The sequence below is a fragment of the Meleagris gallopavo genome, chromosome 4 (assembly GCF_000146605.3).
Source record: "Meleagris gallopavo isolate NT-WF06-2002-E0010 breed Aviagen turkey brand Nicholas breeding stock chromosome 4, Turkey_5.1, whole genome shotgun sequence".
Taxonomy (NCBI): domain Eukaryota; kingdom Metazoa; phylum Chordata; class Aves; order Galliformes; family Phasianidae; genus Meleagris; species Meleagris gallopavo.
The window spans coordinates 4,617,288-4,637,533 of record NC_015014.2 but is presented as its reverse complement, the minus strand read 5'-3'; the positions used below and the strand labels follow the sequence as shown (position 1 = coordinate 4,637,533).

The window sequence follows — 20,246 nt, the reverse complement described above, 5'->3', positions numbered from 1 at the left end:
CATTAAAATTGTGAGTCTGTGTTTTCTTTGTGATGTGCTTAAGCTGAAGTGTTGCAGTTTCTCTTGTGAGTTTTACCACTCTTACATATTCTCTGAAGAAAATGTGGTCTGAAATGCAATAGCTCCCATATGTATCTGGTGATGGTGATGTGGAGGCACTGTTTGTTCCACTAGATGAAACGCATATATACTGTGTCAGTTTATTTTAAGAAACTGTAGGAAAAAAGGAACAATGGGTTTTTGATTTCTTCTTTCTAACGTGGCAATGCTCATCCTCTGGTGATGTCATTAAAGAACAATGTTTGTACTTCTCTCCTGGACCTGAAATTAAATACGTCAGACCATTAGAAGTTGCTTAAGCATTTTCATATTCGTTTATTCCTGAAAGGGAAGTCATTTTGCCAACAGATAGGCGTTTTAAAAATTACTCTCACTTCTTGCTCAGTCTGTGTATTTTCAAGCTTGTGTTTCTTGTCCTGATGCTGTTGTTTGGAGTGAAAAATTTTACCTCTGCGCTAAAAATAATTTTTAATTCATAGCTTGGATTCAGTTAATGAAGTATAATGAGAAAGATAATTTAATGTCTCCTGATTTCTAACCTCTTGTTCCCTTCATTACCCTTCTTTGATATCCACTGCATAGGAAGATTCCTCCACTTCCAGGTGTTTCTCTATTAAATTCTTCCAGGCCAGAGAAAAAGCACAAGTTATCCCAAATGCTGAAAGTTCTCAACTCATTATCACATTTTACATATCGTATAGACATACTGACAATGTTAATTAGTGAGAAAGGAATTGTTCTTTAATTACTTTGCCAAGAGCTGATACAAACTATAAAGCCACAAATTATGTGACGTATTATAAGTGGATTGACTTTAATGGTATCTTCATGTACCGACATGCATATTTCATTACTAAGCTTTTAGCTTAGTTATTAGCATTTTAACATGTCCATTAATAATAAAAATGCTGGGTTATGTACATGAAGGAATTGTCACTGCAGAATTTTAAAAAGCACCTGGCAGAGTGCTGTACTTTTTTAATGTGTTGCAAAATTCCAAATATCAGCATCAGCACAGGACATGCAGATTGCAGAGCTCTTCGAAATTCTAAACCCTAATTGTTGTACGCTCATGTATTTCATAAAAAGACTCCTTACTACAAAAATGCAGGTAGTCTGTGGAAAAGAGTAAAATGCCCTCTTGAGTAGATGGTCAAATTTGTCTCATGGCCATGGCCTCCGAAGGTCTGACTTTCTGAAAGTTAGTAATTCATCTTTGGGGACAATTCCTCTTGGAGTGAGAGGATATTTCTGCTGCAGCTATAGGTGTAAGGCTAAGCAGGGTGTTGCATGCTGGTCCCTGGCTTTCTGCATGCTCTTGATAGCAAGCAATTATGCATAAAATGGAAACGTTAAGACCCCCCAAGCTATCTTTCTAAGAAAATTACCTGCTTACTGAAACAAATCTCCTTTTACATGGAACTTGTTTTCACAGTGGTGCCATACTGGCTTGAGTAAAATGACTGTTCTCACTGATTGATAACAAGACAAAGCTAGTTTAATTTATTATATCTGCTTGTTTATTGCCATCATATTCTAAAGATGACATTTATGTATCAGCTTTGATTTGAGCAAATAACTTTGACATTCAGCAACAAAAGGTCAATTCCTCAATTTTGCTTTGAAGCTTAGAGTCCTATTAGTCAAATACAAACAAACTTTTTCTCACTTTACCTGTGCTCTGTTCTGTTCCACAGGATAGCATTAACAACATGAAAGCAAAAAGAACTACACACATCTGATGAAGAGACTCTTTGTTTTTTTCTATTTTCTGTCATCTGCCCACTCCTCCTTTAAGACCAAACAGGAGACAAGGGATATTTCTGTCTGATTTAATAAAGAGGAAAACTATCAATCCCCATTGTGTAGGTAAGAAAGCTGGGATGGCCTTTTTTTCTCTCTTTCTTTTCAGTTTAATATTTTCTTTCACAGAAGATTCTTAGTTTGAATACCTTTTTATTTATGCCTACGTTCAAGAGTACTTTGTATCTTGAGTAATTAGAATGCTATTGTAATTGCGTATTCATTATATTTAATGCATTGCAAATATCATATTTCACTTTACTAAACACATTAAAAAAAAATCCAAGAAAAGCAGACGGTTTGGCATTCTGAGGGAGGGAGACTGTAGAAGGATGCCGAGTTCATTCACAGCGTTGCCATGTTCAGTTCAAAAAGATGCCTTGTTCATCCTAGTGAGGAGCTGGAAATACTGTAGGACTGACAGTTTCACTCTTGACAATTAATTATGCACACATAATCACTTTGAGAGTCTTGCAGTAGCTGAGATGTTACATTCTTGATGGAAAGCTGAAGATTTCTGTAGTGCCACTTAACATGAGAATAGATCATGAGCGGAGAGGTTAAGATAATAGATGGGAATCAACAAATGTTCTTTGGACCAGAATGCTCTTTTAATTTTTTTTGAGAGAAAATTCTAATCTACTGTTGAAAAATCCTGATTGAAAGAATCTGGAATACTCTTTTCTAGACCAAATGAGAACAACTGAAAGGCTTGAGACAGAGAAATGCCTTGCTGTATGGTTGTATTTTGAGCATATTCCTAGGGATTCTGGGCCATTTGTAAGCTGACTTTCACTTTTTGCTCACTTGTATACAGTTCTAGAAAAAGAGAAGTTGCTCTTCAGAGGAATGGATACTGTGCAAAGGAGACTTTTCGCGGAAGTTGTCATCTATATTTAATTAATTGACAGCTTATACATGATTTATTTTTGCAGTTAGATTGTAGGGATAGAAGTGTTATTCACGTTTTGCTCTAGTTGAGGTTTTCACTCTCAATATGACTCACCTCTTCTTTATAAAGGGAAAGAGTTCACTGGCTGGAGTGCCTACTGATGAGTATGAGTGCATAGAAAATGCTGAAAATGGATGCAAGTGTTAATGATTTCCCTTTGTTTCTCTTTGATGGCTCAGGCTATTTATTGCCTGCCAGTTTTGCTTGCCTGTTTTCGGATATTGCCAGCCTTCATTAAAATGGCTTGGAAAATGTTTTCTTTAGCAGGAGCAAAAAAACCCCAGACTCCATGCTAACATAGTTCAATTCTGAATTAAACATTCATGTATTATTTTCCAAAGCCTCCTTGACGTACAAGGTTACAAGCAGGGAGAATTAATTAAATGAACAGTTTCTCCTTTCATGGTTCTGTGAATGGCCCACTTCCTAATTTATTAGACATTGTCCAAACTACACTTTTAAGATAAAACCAGTAATTTCCGACTTTTCTGGTCACCTGTCTTTTTCACACACAAACACACACACACAAAATATTTGTACAATTTTTGTGAAGTAAGGCATATGCTGTTTTTCTATTTTACGGAAGTGAAACTTCAGTGAAAAGATACATTAAAATTATGGCTGAAGAGTTTAACAAAAGTGCAACTTGTTTTGTTTTGCATTGTATTAAAGGAATTAGGCCCAAAGCCCAGCTCCTGTGTCATCAGGTAGAGCTGTGCATGTGCATCCTTGAAGCAGAAGCAATTTCAGTTTCAAGAAAATGTTATGGTATTTTGATAAAACTGAAGCCTCTGATAACAAATGGCAGCTGAAGCATTGCTATGCAAGGAAGGCACACAAAATCCAACTGTTAGATAATGCTTAGTGGTAGCCAGGTGGCTAATTAGCACAGATGTGTTGGCTACTCCATTAGCAGACTTACAGCTTTCAGTCATAAAACTGCTGTTGCTCAGAGTGACATGAGGAGGTGGAGGGGGAAAAGGAAGCTGTAGGTAAGAAATAGAGGCTGAAAAGACACAAATGTATGGGAAACTGAGCTGTTACTAGAGCTTATTCTAATAATTTTGGATCAAGTCCTCACTCATCCAGGACTTCATGGATCCAGGAGATGCTTGGCTATGGTTTGGATTCAGAGGCTACCAGATGATGGGATTCTGAGGGTAGGATGCTGATGTCAGAACGCTGATCCCAATGCTTTCTCTCTTCTTTGCCTAGTCTTCTGCTTATGCAGTTTTCTGACTTGTGGTTTTGATGTTGGATTTTTCAATAATCTCCTATGTGCTATATGCCAGTGACCTGAAAAAGATCTTTGTAATGGAAGCTTGAACTGCTCTCTCAGGTTTATGAGTGTACTGTTCTCTCAGATTATGATAAAGTGAGGAAGTTTATACATGCTATGCTTTAAGTTCTTCATGAAGTGACTGATTTTCTTATGGTTTTGCTCAGCTTCATAGTAGGAAGCTTCTCCTTTTGTTAAGGAGGGGTAAAGCTTTTTGTATGTTTACTGAAACATAAATAATCTCATACTTGGCTAGGAACAAAAAGATTTAGATTACAGAGGTTTCTAAGGGGATTTCATCCCAGGTCATCATCATGTGAAATTTAAGAGGTGCTTAAAGTATATCCAGAGGTGACCCAGAAAGCATCTCTATTTGATTTGAAAGCCTCACTTGTCTATTTAATATTTCTAATTTGTATGTTTATTGACCTTTTGACACACACACTTTTCTTGACAGCAAAATTGGAAATGAATGGCTATTAAAACGTGTATTTTTTGGAGGACACCACTGGCATGATTAGTTGCATTGAAGGTAGTGAAAATGAAGCAAAAGAAAAGGAAAAAGGAAAAAGGAAAAAAAAAAAATCTCATCTCCAGCAGAGATAGGTGATATTTGGCCATTTGAGACTACTGGGAAGAGGCTGTATAGTAGATACTGAAGAGTAATACATTTGTAATGTGTAGCCATTGTGGCTGGAGGGATAAATATTCAGTACCTGTTACTACCTGATAAAGTCATACATATGTATAGGTATATTTCATGTGATAATTGGAGAATCTATTCTAGCATCTGCTTTTACCTGATAAACTAATGTGTTGTTTTTTTAAAAATTTTAAATAAGAGAAAAGCAATAATTCTTAAGCCATGGGCAACAGGAAGGTGTAAGACAAAGCTGTCAAAGAGGAGGGAGGAAAGGAGGACAACATTTTAGATGCACTTGCACTGGTATGCAGGAGGCTGAGCAAACAAGAACTACATGTACTTGCATTTTATATGGCTTGTTAGAAGTATTCCTGACTGCTTTCAGAATGTGTTTGTAAGCACTTAAACTAAGCTTATTTGTAAATAAAATGAACTTATGAACAAATCTGGGCATACTATGTACGTCCGTTTTGAGGACTGATTCTAAATAGAAGTGTTCACCAGGATGGATGATTTTTGTTATTATTACTATTTTATTTTTTTTAGCTCACATACAACAAAGGATTTGACTAATGTATTTTCAAAGCTGGTTATTGCAATTATTGCAGATAGCAGCTAATAAGTAAATTATAAGAAAAGTGAACTTAGTGTTGAACGTGTGATGAGGACATGGCAAATACACTTGACGGCTGTAGGTTAAGGTCAAAATTTTAAGTTGAACAGGACCAAATATGGACTGTATATTTAAGGACAAGAAACTCAGCATTCACCTTCGGGTTTAAGAATTCCATCCAGCAGTGATCTTGAAACTGTTTAGGATTTACAGGATACCTGTGCTGGTACCTTAGTTTGGATGAAGAGTGTGTTTTTTTGCAACCGTTTTCCCATTAATTTGTTTTGTGAGCAGTCCTGCAGCACATGCAATGCATTCTTTTTCAGTGGAGCTGGTCTTGTTTCCAAGGAGTACCAAAAGGAATTGATGTGCTCCTTTGGATACATAAACAGAGTCTGCAGGATAAGGGATCATTCTGAAAATAAGTATGGATTTATTTGCTGTTATGTGTCCAAGGTAGCACATACAGTTCAAGTATGCACATTTTCAAAAGGTTACAGACAATGTAAACATAAACGACAAAGCTAATTCTAAAATATATCTTAGGGCAAGATATAGAGCCATCTCTTTCTTTAGGGATGTGGTAAAGGTTTTATTATTGTGAATAAGAATCTTTAAGAGAACTATTACGTGAACCACAGGGCTGGAAGATATTTTTATGTATACAAACTGGTAATATGCATTACTTATTTTTTTTAGTGGTGAAGATTACTGCTCTTTGGAATAAACTCCCTTGGGAAGAAAAGCATTTTCCATATATTGATGCTCTCAGTTCAAGACAGAATGCCTTCCTGGAGGACGGACTCCTGCTGATCACAAATTGTATGTCCTGCTGCAGGGAGGTATGTGATATGCAATAGGTTGAACTAAATAATATCACACTGATAGTGCTTTCTGACCCTGAAATCTATGAATCTGGGTTATCACATTAATGTATGCCAATCTCTTACATACCTGGAACCTCATTTTGAGCCACTTCACAACTATGAGTTATTTGACATCCACGGTATTCAGTTTCTAGTATGCTCTTATTTCTGGAAATGGTATCACTCTCTCTCTCATGCTCTCAAGCACTTCTTCTAGTCATTACATTCAAAAAGATAAGGTATTCTCTAAACAAAAGAGAAAAGTGCTCTTTTGATGGGTGCTGGTATAATATAACCTTATTCATCAAACAAACTGCTTGCAACTTTTTCCAGAGAGCCTGGCAAAGGCATGAGCTGTGGAGGAAAAAAAAAACGTGGTTGCAAGGAGAGATGATGATTCCCACAGCTGAATTTGTCATTCTGTTTTGTCTCTGTCTGTTTTCAGAACCATGTAAAATTTTAATCTTCTCTGCTGAAGTCTGCCATAGGAGTTTTATTTTATTTCTTTTGAGGGAATGAGAGTAGGTACAGTATTTCTAATAACAATAATAAGTAAGGTTTAGTGACATGGGGCTGCAAACCTGTAGCTGTCTGGTAATCTACAGGGGAAAACAGGGAGTACAAACAAACCCAAACAGTTCAGATTCTCGAAACAATAAATAAGAAATAATTTTACTCAAAAACTGTCCATTAAATGCATAACTGAAAAAATTCAGTTCAAATGTGACTCAGAAATACATATGATATGTGAATATATGCTGTTGGTGAATGTCCAGATAAAAGCAAAAAAAAACCCAAAACCTACCAAATTTTAAACGCAGGAGTTATGATTATTTTGAAGACTGTTAACAAGAAATTAACTCATTAGGGCTAAAAGGATATATGCTTAATGGATATATGCTTAAAGGACATTTTAGAAAGTTTGTTGATAGAGACCCCCATGTGGGGACATCCTCGGTGCTGGAGTGACAGCATTTTGTGTTGAATCCTGATTTCACTGCTTTTTATCATGATAAGATAGTCTTAATCTATGTGATGTCATCAGATATACTATGATTTTATTTTAATCCAAATGATCCTCAGGGATGCTTTCCAGACTTGCAGAGAGAGGATTAGGAAAGCCAAGGTGAAGATGGAACTGAACTTGGCTAGGGATGTTAAAAACAACAAGAAGGGATTCTATAGGTACGTTGGGCAGAAGAGGCAGAGAGCGTACCTCCTTTGGTAAATGAGAAGGGAGAACTGGCTACGGCAGATATGGAGAAGGCTGAGGTACTAAATGAGTTTTTTGTCTCGATCTTCACTAGCAGCCAGGATTCTCATATATGTCTCACCTCCATGATGCTCACATCCCTGAGCCTCTAGGTCGGAACTGGGGGACTAAATCCCCTCTGCTGTAAGGGCAGAGCAAGTCTGAGACTGCCTCATGAGACTGAGTGTATACAAGTCTATGGGTCTGGATGACATGCATCCCAGGGTCCGAAAGGAGCTGGCTGATGTGGTTGCTGAGCTGCTCTCCATTGTATTTGAAAAGTCATAGCTGTTGGGTGAAGTTCCTGGGCAAAAAAAAAGGTAACATCACTCCCATTGACAAGAAAGGAAAGAAGGAGGATCCAGATAACTACAAGCTGGTGAGCCTCGCCTCTGTGCTTGGGAAGATCATGGAACAGATCCTCCTAGAAAACATGTTAAGGCACACAAGTGATGAGTGAGTGATAAGAGACAGGCAGCATGGCTTTACAAAGGTGAGATCATGCCTGACCATTCTGGTGGCCTTCTATGGTGGAGTGACAGCATCGGTGGGCAAAGGGAAGGCAACTGATGTCATTTACCTGGATTTGTGCAAGGCCTTTGACAGGATCCTCCACCACATCCTTATCTCTGCATTGGAGAGGTAGAGATTTGAGGAGTGGACTATTCAAGTGGAGAAGTAATTGGTTGGAAGGCTGTAGACAGAGGGTTGTGGTGAATGGCACTATGTCCAGGTGGAGGCTGGTGATGAGTGGTGTCCCACAGAGGTCTGGCTTGGGAGCAGTGCTCTTCAACATCTTCATCAGTGACACTGATGATGGACTCAAGTGCATCCTCAACAAGTTTACTGATGGCACCAATCTGAGTGGTGCAGCTCATACAGGTAGAAGGAAGGGATGTCATCCAGAGGGACCTCAGCAAACTCAAATGGTGGGCCCATGTGAACCTAATGATGTTCTGCATAGCAAAGTGCAAGATTTTGCACTTGGGTCAGAGTAATCCCAGGTATCTATAGACTGGGAGAAGAACTTGAGAGCAACCCTGGGGAGAAGGACCTGGGGGTCCTGGTGAATGAAAAAGTGAGCATGTGCCAGCAGTGTGCTCTTGCAGCTTGGAAGGTCAGTGCTATCTTGGGCTCCATCAGAAAAAGGGTGGCCAGCAGGGGCGGGGAAGCAATTGTCCCTCTATACTTCACCCTCGTGAGGCCCCTTCTGATCCGTTACCAGATCTGGAAGTTGGTGGCCCTGCCTATAGCAGAGAGATTGGAACTTGATGATCCTTGGGTCCCTTCCATCCCAAGACACTCTATGATTCTAAGATCTTGTAAGCATAGCCTACATTGTGAACAACCTCATTTGCCTGATCTTTGCCTGGGGGAAGGTTTCTCTGTTCCCCACCTTTACTTGTGTTGAGGATCACCCATGTTTACCTCGTCTGACTTCCTAGACATCTTACTGAAAGTAGTCTGAGTTAAGCTGCTTGTGCAGCATATTGAGCCTTGTGTTATGCTAAATTGGTATCTATCTTCTTGTATCTCCAGTATCTATCAAGTATTGTATGCAAAATTACCTTATGCTAACTAAATACACTACTTACTGCTGTGTAAAGCAGTTATGAGTAAATTAGAACTTTACACCTTTCCTGAAAACTGCAAACATTCTTGTAATGGATGTTAAACCCAACAGTAAAAAAAACCTTTCAGAGACATTAGCTTCAAGACAATATCATTCACAGGAGATTTAAACTTGCTTTCCTCCACAGATTTATGTAAATCAAGATACAATATCTATGTCAAGAAAGTTATATAGAATAAAATGGGATTTTTTGCATGTGTTGATGGAAGGCTGAAAATTAAAATTCAATGCTGAAGTGCTTTCTTAACATCTGTACCACTCAGTGACACAGTTTGTTGTTTGTGTCCTGCAAATTAATAGCATCAAGGCCAGTTGCCTGGAGACAGCATAAGTATTTCTGTGTTTAGAAATTAAAGCAGCTCTGGGAATTATATGAAAAATATGTTTGTTTGAGTAGGGACGTAGGGAATTAAATGCACTTAATTTAAGGACACTTTAATAGGCAAACCCATTTTATGTGTTTGTATCTGTTACAAAAGCCATCTCATAAAGCTGCTCATTCTTATTTTCTCAACTAAATACATTTTCAGCATAAAACCTATACAATGGGTGGGAGTAAATTTGGCCAGGAGACTGTGGCTTATGTGATATGTACATATACATGTTTTAATTCCAGTTGGCTCTCTCCAGATTTACTCACAAAGCAAATATGCTTCTCTCCTGACTCAGTTACTGTAACTCAGAGAAATGTCTGAGGTTTGGTTGGCTAAATTCAGCTGTTCTTCACCCTTCCCAGCTCCATGCCAAGTCTCTCTCAGGTAGTCTCTTTCCTCACCTCTCAAGTGGGTTGGAAGGAAAAGTACTGTACAAAGCAGTGTTTTGAGTGGAACAGTGATAGGAGTGTCTCCAAGCATTCTCCTGTATCAAGCTGTACACTTGAACCTGTTCTGCACAGTGATACAGCCTATTTCAGCTGAAGGATGCTCATCCTCACCTAGCTTGTGGACAGCTGGGAGAAGTTCCTCAGGAGCCATCAAGTCAAGGAATTGTGATCTTCTGAGGATCAGCAACAGCAAAACTTTCCTGCTATTCTATTCTTGGTTGTTAGAATTTACCACTGAAAACTACAGCCCTCATCTCCCAGTGCAGATCAAAAAACCCTTTCTAATCTTTATGGCAGAAACTGAGCAGAGAAGTTCAAAGCCACGGACTTCTTTTTACTCTCAGCTGCAGCTTCAGGAGCAGCAAGCTCAGCAAAGTGTCCCTCTGCCCAGAAATTATGAAAGAATACTGAATGTTAAGCACTGGCTTAATTGCTGTGTTGTTTCTGAAGACTGATCTTTTGAAAGGTGTGGATGGAACGTGAACTTCTAAAATGGCTCAGTGTTTGGAGAGAAGCATCGCATCAGTGCCTGTGTGTGCCAGATGTGGGTTTTACCAGCTGCAGATAATTGAATTATCTACATACAGGAAGGGAAGAACAGTGAAAAAACAAAACTTCCTGAAAGAGAAATGGGGAAGAAAAAAAAAAAAATCTGATATTCAAATACATGTCATGTCCTATCCATTGGCATTATATATACGTAATTTGATAAAGTATTTGAGTGTGCACTGAGCTTTGAGAGTATTTATTTCTTTAGCTACAGTTTTCTTTACACTTTTGTCTGGATGATTCAACTTCCTGTGATCCTGAAGAGGCTGAATGAATTTTCTTTACTCACCTTAGCTTTCATGCAATTCAAAACTGACAGCAAACATAGGGTCTGCACCAAAAAAAATAAAAAAATCTCCAACATTTTAATTGTTCAATGCTCATCTGATAGTCTGTATTTGATAAGGCTGGATGCAGAGATCTCTGCAGGAATGTTCTTGTGGTCATGATAGATGTAGCAGAACCAGCATAACTGGAAAAAGAATTACCAAAAACCTCTTGGGCACCTGTGCCTTCCTTCCAGTAAGAAAGGGAAGCAAGAGACTTTAATGCCATATGCAGTCTGAAAAGATAGAAATCATCAGATATGTATCAACTAGCCTGACTGAGAGAAAAGGTCTGGTATCCACAGAATTAGGTGGAACGCTACGTGGAGAGACATATTAAGATGATGATCTTTCCATTGCAAGGGAGGCAGTTTCATTTACAGGCTGTGAAACATCGAGAGGTTAATGCCAAGAGAGATTATGATTTGCCATAAAACCCACACCTGTGTCAGATCCCTGATATTTGAAATCCAAGAGAGTTATAAATCGCATTGCGAACAGTTACCTTTAGAAGTTGTGCTGTATGTCTCCCTTAAGGATTAGGACAGAGAGATCAGAGGTAAAATGACTGTTTTCTGTGTTCCCTTCTGAAAGTAAGGTGTGTGCGGAGCTGAATTGCTGCAGCTCTGATTCCAGCTGGGTTGTCTTACACGTGATTCCCTGGAAGACTGAATGCAACGGTGCTCACACGATAGCAGACCTGTACTGGAAACATTGAAGAAATGACATTTTTTCATCCCTGGTCTGCCTCCAGGTTTTCACACAGTGGCCTCCTCCTTGGTTTCTTATCTCAGAAATGCAGTTTCATCTCTTCCTCTGTAGTTTTTAGATGAGAGGACATAACAGAAAAAGCAGTGTTTCTGTTTTCAAATGTCAAAACTATCTCTGCAGTGTTACTGTGAGACAGAAGGTGCCATTTGTCTGGGAGAAGTTTTGGACTCTGGATACTGTAGGACCTACCTGTAATGAATGTTCTCAATGCTTTAATCTAGTTAATCAACTGGAAATGTAATATAATGACTTACCATTTCGTGCATCACACCTGGAAAACCGGTCTTTTCCACGCATTGTGCAGGAAACCTAGATGCTGGCATGCTTTTATTCTTTCTCTGATGCAACTTTGCATTTATCAAATCATTGTAATGCTTCCTAATCTCATGGGAGGTTGTGTGGTTGGATAGCCTAAATCACTGTTAGAGTCGGTAAGGCAGAGGTCTGTTTAATGTGCTATTGGGAGTAACAGAGAACAACCTCCAGTTGCTGGCAGAAGTGGATTGCAGAGGAGGAAGGCAACCTTTTCTTGACAATACAAAATATGAAAAAGCTGATTTGGAAAAGAAAAAAGAAAGGCTTTCAACTGCAGAAGGGGTTGTAAGGTAAGGTGATGAGTCACCTGTGAACCAGTGGCGGGTGAAGCTCTCACACACACATTTAAACTTGACAGCTTGCCTAGAGCCACTAGATTTCCTGCTGTGTGGTTATGTTCAGGGACTGCACACCTCCCATTTTAGTCAAAACAAGAGTTGTACCAAAAGCCACACGACTGAATCAGCTCTGCACTGAGTGTTAAATCTGGCCAAAGCTGGAGCTCAGGCTAACAGGCCCTTTGGCCACCATAGAAAAGAGTGACAAAGCTCCAAGTCTCTGCTCTTCAGGACAGCTTGTTTGTTTTTTTTCAGTAGTATACAATAAAGTCAGCATCTTTCATTCCTACTCATCTTAAGTTTAATGTACTTACCACCAGTCTCGTGAGCCCTTCTCTTTGCTGCTAGTTTTTATGTGTAACTTCTGAGTTGTCTAACTAAATTGCCATAAAAATATGATTTAAAAGTTATGATGGCAAATGAGGAATATAGAAAATTACCAAATTTTCACAAAACTTGCAGTTAGTAATAGGAATGATATTGTGTTTGGTTTTCGTATTTCGAATTAAAAAAAAAACAGCAAAAGAATATTTTAAAAAACCCTTTATACCAGAACTTCTGAAAATGAAAATTGGCTCATCTACTTTGCAAATATGGCAGAATAGAATCTATTTTGTACTGTCCACTGCGTACTATTGAATACAATCCATTTTATGGATAGAGTAAGGTATTGTTATCTTGTTTTTTAATTTGTCAAAAGGTGATTTTTAAAAACTATTTGTTTATTAAATGCTGAAGACTGCTGTGAGAAATGCTACCTCAACCGAACCATCCTGGTCTAAAATGTTTCATCTGCTTTTTTTCCTGATTTACAGCACTCTGCAAGCTATCTGGTGTAATAACAAAGCCTGAGCCTTTTTCTCTCTCCTCTTTATGTATTGCTTTTATTTCAGTGTTTGCGTGGACTGCAGAAAAAATCCACGCCTAGGAGCACCTTGCCATGCTCACGGCACACTGTGGAATTTTTTCACTGAGCGTAACATTTACCGTCCTTACCATGAATCTTATAAATCTTACATAAGCCAACTGACATCACCGAGGCAGTGCATAATGAGCAAAAAAGGAAAACAGGGAGAGAAAAATGAGACATCTCCTTGGAGTTCTGTGGAGTCCATAGGACAGTAATAATAGTGCAGAATATGGACAATCATGTGCACAGTGTTATTTCCAAATGAAAATGCCTAATTGTATCACTTATGTATTCAGATGGAGATGTATGTTTTTCCATCTATTAATTTTTCATTCACTGAGATTATGACACTGAATTGCATTGCAGCTGCTCTCACCCTGTGGCATCCTGGTCTAGGAAATGCTGCAATTGCAGTGTAATTTTCAGGAAGCTCTCTGCATTTCCAGTTTCTCCTGTAGCTTCTCCTTTTCCTCTTAGCTTCCTCCCCTTATCAGAGCTGTGCAGGAGCTGCTGAAATGCATGTGACTGAGGGGTCTGTGAGCCTGAGCTCCCCTTGAGCTGCTGGCTTGGTGAGGCTGGGTGTGTTGGTTAGGGCAGGGTGGGCTGTCATGCTTTATGGGTTAGGGTGCTGTTAAGAAGTTAGTGATTAAGTTAAATGATTAGTGCCATTCAGTTTGGTTCATTTTATTTGTTTAGTTAATTTCGGCAACTTTTTTTTTTTTTCTAAACTCAGCTTCTGATTAGCTCCATTATTCATTAGCTTCGTGATTAGCAGAGAGTTTCTTTCACCTAAACTCAAATATTAACTACGTTCACAACTGCCGTTTTGTTTTTGTTGTTGACATTCTCAAAGCAGAGATTCAGAGTGTATGTTCTGGTGTCAAGCTGTAGTTTATCAATACTTGCATAGTGCTGCATTTATTTTTTCCTGCCTTTAGCATGTGTACCTGATTTCTGAGTAACTTTAAGGCAGGGATTTGTTAGATGAGCATCTCTCTCAGTCAGTCTGTGTGGACAAGGTACTAAAATCACTCGCATACTTTCTACAGTTTACAGTTCTCCTGACTCCTGTTTCTCCATTTTTAAAGAGGCCTGGTTCCTTCAGCCTTTCCGTGCAATTCAGTGTTCTTTTTATTTTCTTTTCTCCATTTTCTTTTCTCTGTATTAGCAATTTTATAGCTAGGTGATCATAATTGGTATTACAATGTAATGTTGGTGTAGGAACGCCAGGCATCACATTTATGGCAGTTTCTCAATTCAGTATTTCATAACTCATCACCGTTTAAGTGTAAGAAATTGGGTGAAATTTAATTGCATGAAATTTCAAAGATGCAAATTCGTAAGGGAAGGGGAAACCATATTAAATCTATTAAGTTTTCAAAAGCATTGGACGCTGATTTTAAAAAGGCTCTGGAGGCAATGGCATTCAGTGCATGATGAAGTTCCTCACAATCAATTTTGTACGGTCTCCTCATAAGCTGAAAAAAGCATCTATATATCTGTATTTGCAAGCAGGCTAGAGAAAGGCATTCTGTGGCAATGGCATTAGGCCTCTATTTCCTATACTCTCTAGGAAACACGTGAAACATTATGTTTATCTGCAGCTTTAATTTAAAAGCAGGAATAAGTTTAAACTGCTCAAAAAATGTGCCAGCGTGCTGTTTGCTCACTGATAGCTTGTAAGTAACTGTAAAAGCCTCTCATTTTGGGTAAGCTGATTTGTCTGCATCCTAAATTTAATAGGGCGAAGCAGTGATTTTCCAGTACTGTGGCTATTTTGTCTGACAGTGGTGGCTTGGAGGGACACACTGGTCTCAGTAAGACCTTCACTGGACAAGATACTGGCAACAGGGCACAGCAGCCTGGCAGGGCTCCACTGGGATGGGGCACAAACCAACCTCACACCGATCCTGGCCACCAGCTGAATTCAGCAGGGGGTGTGGGAAGGGAAGGTGTTGCTTCTCCCCAAGATAGAACAAATAATGTGATAATTCAGTCTGGGAAAGAACCTCTTTGGCCTGTGACTACAATTGACTGCTATTACTACTCTTTAAAATTTGATGTGCGTTGTGTAATAAGATAATGAATGAAAGCAGGAAGCTCTGTGTGAACAGAAATTGCTCTCACGCGTGCAGTGCGTGCTCATTTAATAACCTGTTGTAATGGGCCTAAGAGTTTTTTTTAAAGAAGATAATTTAAAAACTGCAGACCTAGCGATACTCTTCCCCTTTAAAGGGTCTGCACTTATCTGTCTTGTCATATGGATTTCAATAAAAGCTTTCAGTAAGTAGGTGCTGCAGGAATATGTTGTGTTTGCATGAGCTCATCCCCTTTGTACAAAAAATCCATCAACGCAGTAAGAACACAGCCAAGTTTAAGCTTGTGTTTTGCAGTAAGAATGGGAGTTGTTATCAGGCCAGTCCACATGTCTGAGTTTTAATCAACAAGATCTGCAGAAACCAAGCAAGAGTTGCTCAATAGACATTGAGGTGGTAATGAATGCAAGGACAAAGGAAGCTACTTGTCGTTCATTCCAAGTAACTTTTTACTTATTTCTCAAATGCAATAGAAACTATTTCCCTGTCTTAAAGACCATTGAATTGGAAATTTTAGTTCAGGAATATCCAGTGAATTTTATCTTAAACATTTTCTTCCCATTATGCTCTGTATATCTCACAATCATTTAAATCCAATTGAGAACACTGATCCACCCACTCTGCACCCATATTTCTTCTTAGAAGTTCTTGCATCTACCACTTTAACACTATGAGCACTTAGATAAACAGTAAGAGGAAAGACAAACTCCTTTACTCCATCTTGCTTTCTTTGTTTATCTTGATGGGGTTTTTTTTGTTTTGTTTTGTTTTGTTTCCGTTCTTGTGTAGGATAAGGCTATTTTTTGAAGTTTTTTACATAATCAAGCACAAAAGTAGTCCACTTCAGAGCAATACCAATGTCTGTAATGCTGAAATAAGTATTGTTGAGGTGATTGTAATGCTTTCTCTTTCCCAGGATTTTTAGGAATAAAAATGCAAATGTCTTTATCAGGGATAACACCCACGACAGCTGTGAGATATTTCTCCTTTTTTTCCTTTTCATTCAGTCTTTACATATCCTTTCTGATGTGCTGCCAGCCTTGCTTAGAGATTTGGCAGAGTGTAATATCAGTAGATGACAAGTCTGGTTACCGAAGTTCCTGGACAGATTAGAGATCATGGGATTCACCCCACTTCAGTTCATACTTCAGCCTATGCAGTAATGACTTACAATAATTAGCTATCTGCTTGAGTAAGGCTACTCAAAATATGCTTCTTCTATTAATCCAAGCATTCTGACAAGAAATATTCAATCTTATTAAAAAATCGACAGTGGGATTAGACATTGTTGCCACTTACTTAAAATTAGGAAAATTAGTATAACAATTAATTATGCATTAATTACAGATTATTAATCATGAATACATCACGGGGAATTTGTCGGAGCAGAATGAACTTGGACAGGACCTATCCTATGCACGTTATTTTTGTTTCCCTCTGTGTCTTTATGTTGAAAAAATCATGGTTTTACTTCAGCAAGAGCTTGAACGTGAGCTAGTGTTCCTTTACTGTGAAAATCAAAGGATGAGCTGCTGCCACAGCCAGTACTGCCCTTCATACTAAGATGTCCCACTTACCTCTGTCTGACCATGCTGCACATGGACAGCGTTAGCCTCTCCTCTACGGATATGAAGGCAGCCATCCTCTTGCAACGTGGCCAGTAGTGCAGGATGTGTGCAGCTCTCTTTCCATTCCTCTTTCACATAAGCCTACTCCTCATCCTTGCTGCCCGTCATGGCTGCTGCTCCCCATTTCTCTCCTACCTGCCTGTTTTCCTGGGCTGGAGCTGCTGTGCTGTCCTGCTCTCTCTTCTACTGCCTTCAGCTCTGGCCACCACGTAGCTCAGGGCTGTGAAGCAGGAGGATCTGACAAGTAGCACTTCAGGTTACCGACATGCAAGGCCGCACCTCTTAGCACTCCTTCAAGTCCTGTGAGGGAATATAATAATGCAAAGACCAAATAGCAATTAAACAACATATTTTTAAAGAAAAAAAAATTAAAAAAGACGTTGCTCATTCCCTTCTACGTTCCATTTAGCTGAGTGCCTTAACACATGGGCAGCTCCACCTGTATTGTATGTATAGTAAAAATATCAGCACCCCTTACTTACAATTCAAGTCACTTCTCAACAATTTTTTGACTTTCTCCCCTGCATGTATTTCTGCAGAGCTAATTATGTTCCCCTGCAGGATCAATGCTTTATTAGTTTAAATATGTTGTAACAATATTGTCACCAATGAATTTTACTGCTTCAAAAGGCAAATTGTTCTATGCCAACAACTAGGAAAAAAAATGCTTTGTTTTTCTTTTATGTAAATTCTTTGACATTAGCATTCACCTTTTCAAGGAGGTATTTGATAAGGGACAAGTAGCATATTACATAAAAGGATATAAAGCAGAGAAATAATCACATCTCTCCAAAGAGAGAAATTAAAGTAATCTCTGTGACAAGCAGGGAATTCTTGGAAATCAGATACTGAAGCTGTATCTGCTCTTTAAAAACCTGATCAGCACATGCAGTACACAGCAGGTAAGGTATGTATGTTCTCCTTCCACTTGCTGGAATTACAGTAATAATCCTCACGCCTGTAGGATTCTTTATACCTGATTTATTTTTAAAACCTATGATTTGATGTTCTTTAAATGTCAGGAAGCACAATGTGCTGGTGGAATGGAATTCTTTCTTTCTACCAACCAGCTCTTTTGAGGGCAAGAACTGCTGCCTTACATGAACTATGTCACCTCAACAGGACCCAGTGATTGTTAGTTTAAGAAAAGCACGTTTGCTGCCCCTCCTTGTCTGTTCTTTTAATTTCATATTCACTTCAGAAGGGAAGAAGAAAGATGAGCAATATCTCTTGCATGGAAATATTCGTGTTGTTTGATAGAAATCTGAATTGATTGGCACGTAAACAGGATATTGAGAGAGTACCATTTCCCTTTTTAGTTTTTTGCTTTAGTCCCTCTTCCTTTCTTACTTTTGCTGCTTGGGGTTGTGAAGGAGCATCAATACCACACAGAACTGAAAGCGTTCATCAGTTCAGCTTGAGTGCTGGAACGTATCTTGTGATGAGGTTGGAGCTGGTTAGTGCATGTGCAGGAGCTGTTTTATTCAGTCCGTGTTAGACTTTTCATAACGTATTTTATGATTAGCCTGGAGATGCCTGGGAACTGTCTTTATTTTGGATACTGGCTCATGCATACGTTACCCTGCCTGCTCTTCGCAGGAAGCCATGCAGGCATACCAACCCAGTCTTCTGGCAGGGCCTACGTGAGGCAGAGGCTTTGCCCTCTCTGTTTCTGCCCTTTCAGGATGGTGCAGGTGGCACAGTGGCCCTGACATGAGCTCTTGGCCTTGACCTCCTCTGAACAGGCTTGGATAAGCAAAGCTTTACCCAAGTCACGATGCCCAGCTTGTCGTACTCAACAAGCAGAACCTGAGGCTGCTGAATAGCAGTGAGCTGGGAATAATCTCTGCTACTTCTAGCACAGCACAAATCACTGATTATATACTGCGTGTGCCTGACAACGCCTATGAATCAGTGACCACTTTGCCTCCCTGTTAAGGACACGTGGGATTTCACAGCTTGCTTTGGGAGTGCCCTTGTTCCCTAGGGAGTACAGCCGTTTTCCCTGCAGCTCTGCTTATTCCTTTTCCTTATAGCTTTGCTGGATTGCCTTTAGAAGCTCTCTAGGGACTGATGCAAAATCACTTTAAACCCTCTGCAGCTGATACTTAAATAACATTGAAATGAACTCTCTTCAGTCTGTAAGCTACTGTTGTACTAGGTCTGCCTCACAAAGCAGAGCAAATTTTCATGTCTTTCTCTGGAGAAATAGATTCGAGGCTTCCTTCACATGAAAAAAAATCAGTATGATTTATTTACAGGTTAAGGGCCCGAGCGCATCCCTATAAATAATGCCTTGGCCTTATTTTTTCTTTTGTGAATTTTTATGTGAACTTTACAATTTTTTTTGTGTTTCTTGAGGCCTTAAGGTTATTATCACTGTGAATACTGCTACTCTTTACGTGCCGTGTTGGAAGAGACAGGTTGTTCCCCTCCATCCCATCTGTTAACATCTAAATCTAGTCTGCATAGTACTGATATTTAACATCCTGGTTTCTGTTAATTTCTCTCTTGATTGTACTTGTTTTCTCTCTTGTTTGTACTTGTTTTCAAAGTAGGTATCTAACTAGTAGTGGTTTGTGAAATTTATTATGTATTTCAGGATGCTGCAATCAGCAGCGTTGATATGATTATTCAGATATATACAGATATATACAGGTATATAACAGAAAGCTGTACAGGAGAGTCTAGAAGAAAAAAAAGGCTATTTATTTTACTAACTTTCTTCAAAACTAAGTTCTGCTTTTTAAATTACAACCATTAATATAATTTACTAGAAGCTTTTGACATCCTATGCTGCTGCAAAATATTTTTAGTTGCCACAAGTAGATTATGCATCAAAGTCTTAATTATCTATTAACTATAACAGAAGTCAATTATTTTAACTTAAGCAATAGCTACAAGCCTGAAAAACATTTTATAAAAGAATGTTAACAGAATTGCTAGTTTGCAGCAGAAGGGAGGAATGGCGTAAAACCATGCCATTTTCTAAAGGTGCATATCCACATAGCAATTGTCCTTTGACATTGATTTTACTGTTGTAGTCTGCTTAAAAATGTATTTAAAAGCTATTTTCCATTATTTTAATATCTGACAGTTTTTGTCGTGTGTGTGAAATAAAATGCTGTTACACTTTGCTCATGGGGCTGCCAGCTGATCTGTTGGTAGAATGACCCCCAGGTCAAAGATCTAACAGGCTACTTGCAGCTTTTTATGCTGTTTTTACTGGGACTATTTTTATTAGACTTAAAATGGATGCTGTTATGCCTCTAGTGAGTCAGGGCCTTGGAACGTTTCTACCACCTGTCATCCCCTCTTAACAGCTTTGATCTTGCATGCACTGGTTGGAAAAATTATTGTGCCATTTTTCAGTTTCATCCTGCAGTGGT

At 38.9% G+C, this 20,246-nt stretch overlaps 1 long non-coding RNA gene across 1 annotated transcript; it reads left to right on the top strand.

Annotated features, from left to right (window-relative positions):
* Nucleotides 1-1,761: 1,761 nt before the first annotated feature.
* On the top strand, nucleotides 1,762-6,146 carry LOC116216612. The gene is made up of 2 exons (XR_004159734.1): nucleotides 1,762-1,929; nucleotides 6,050-6,146. It is a non-coding gene; the product is annotated as an uncharacterized LOC116216612 (long non-coding RNA).
* The last annotated feature ends 14,100 nt before the right edge of the window (nucleotides 6,147-20,246 follow it).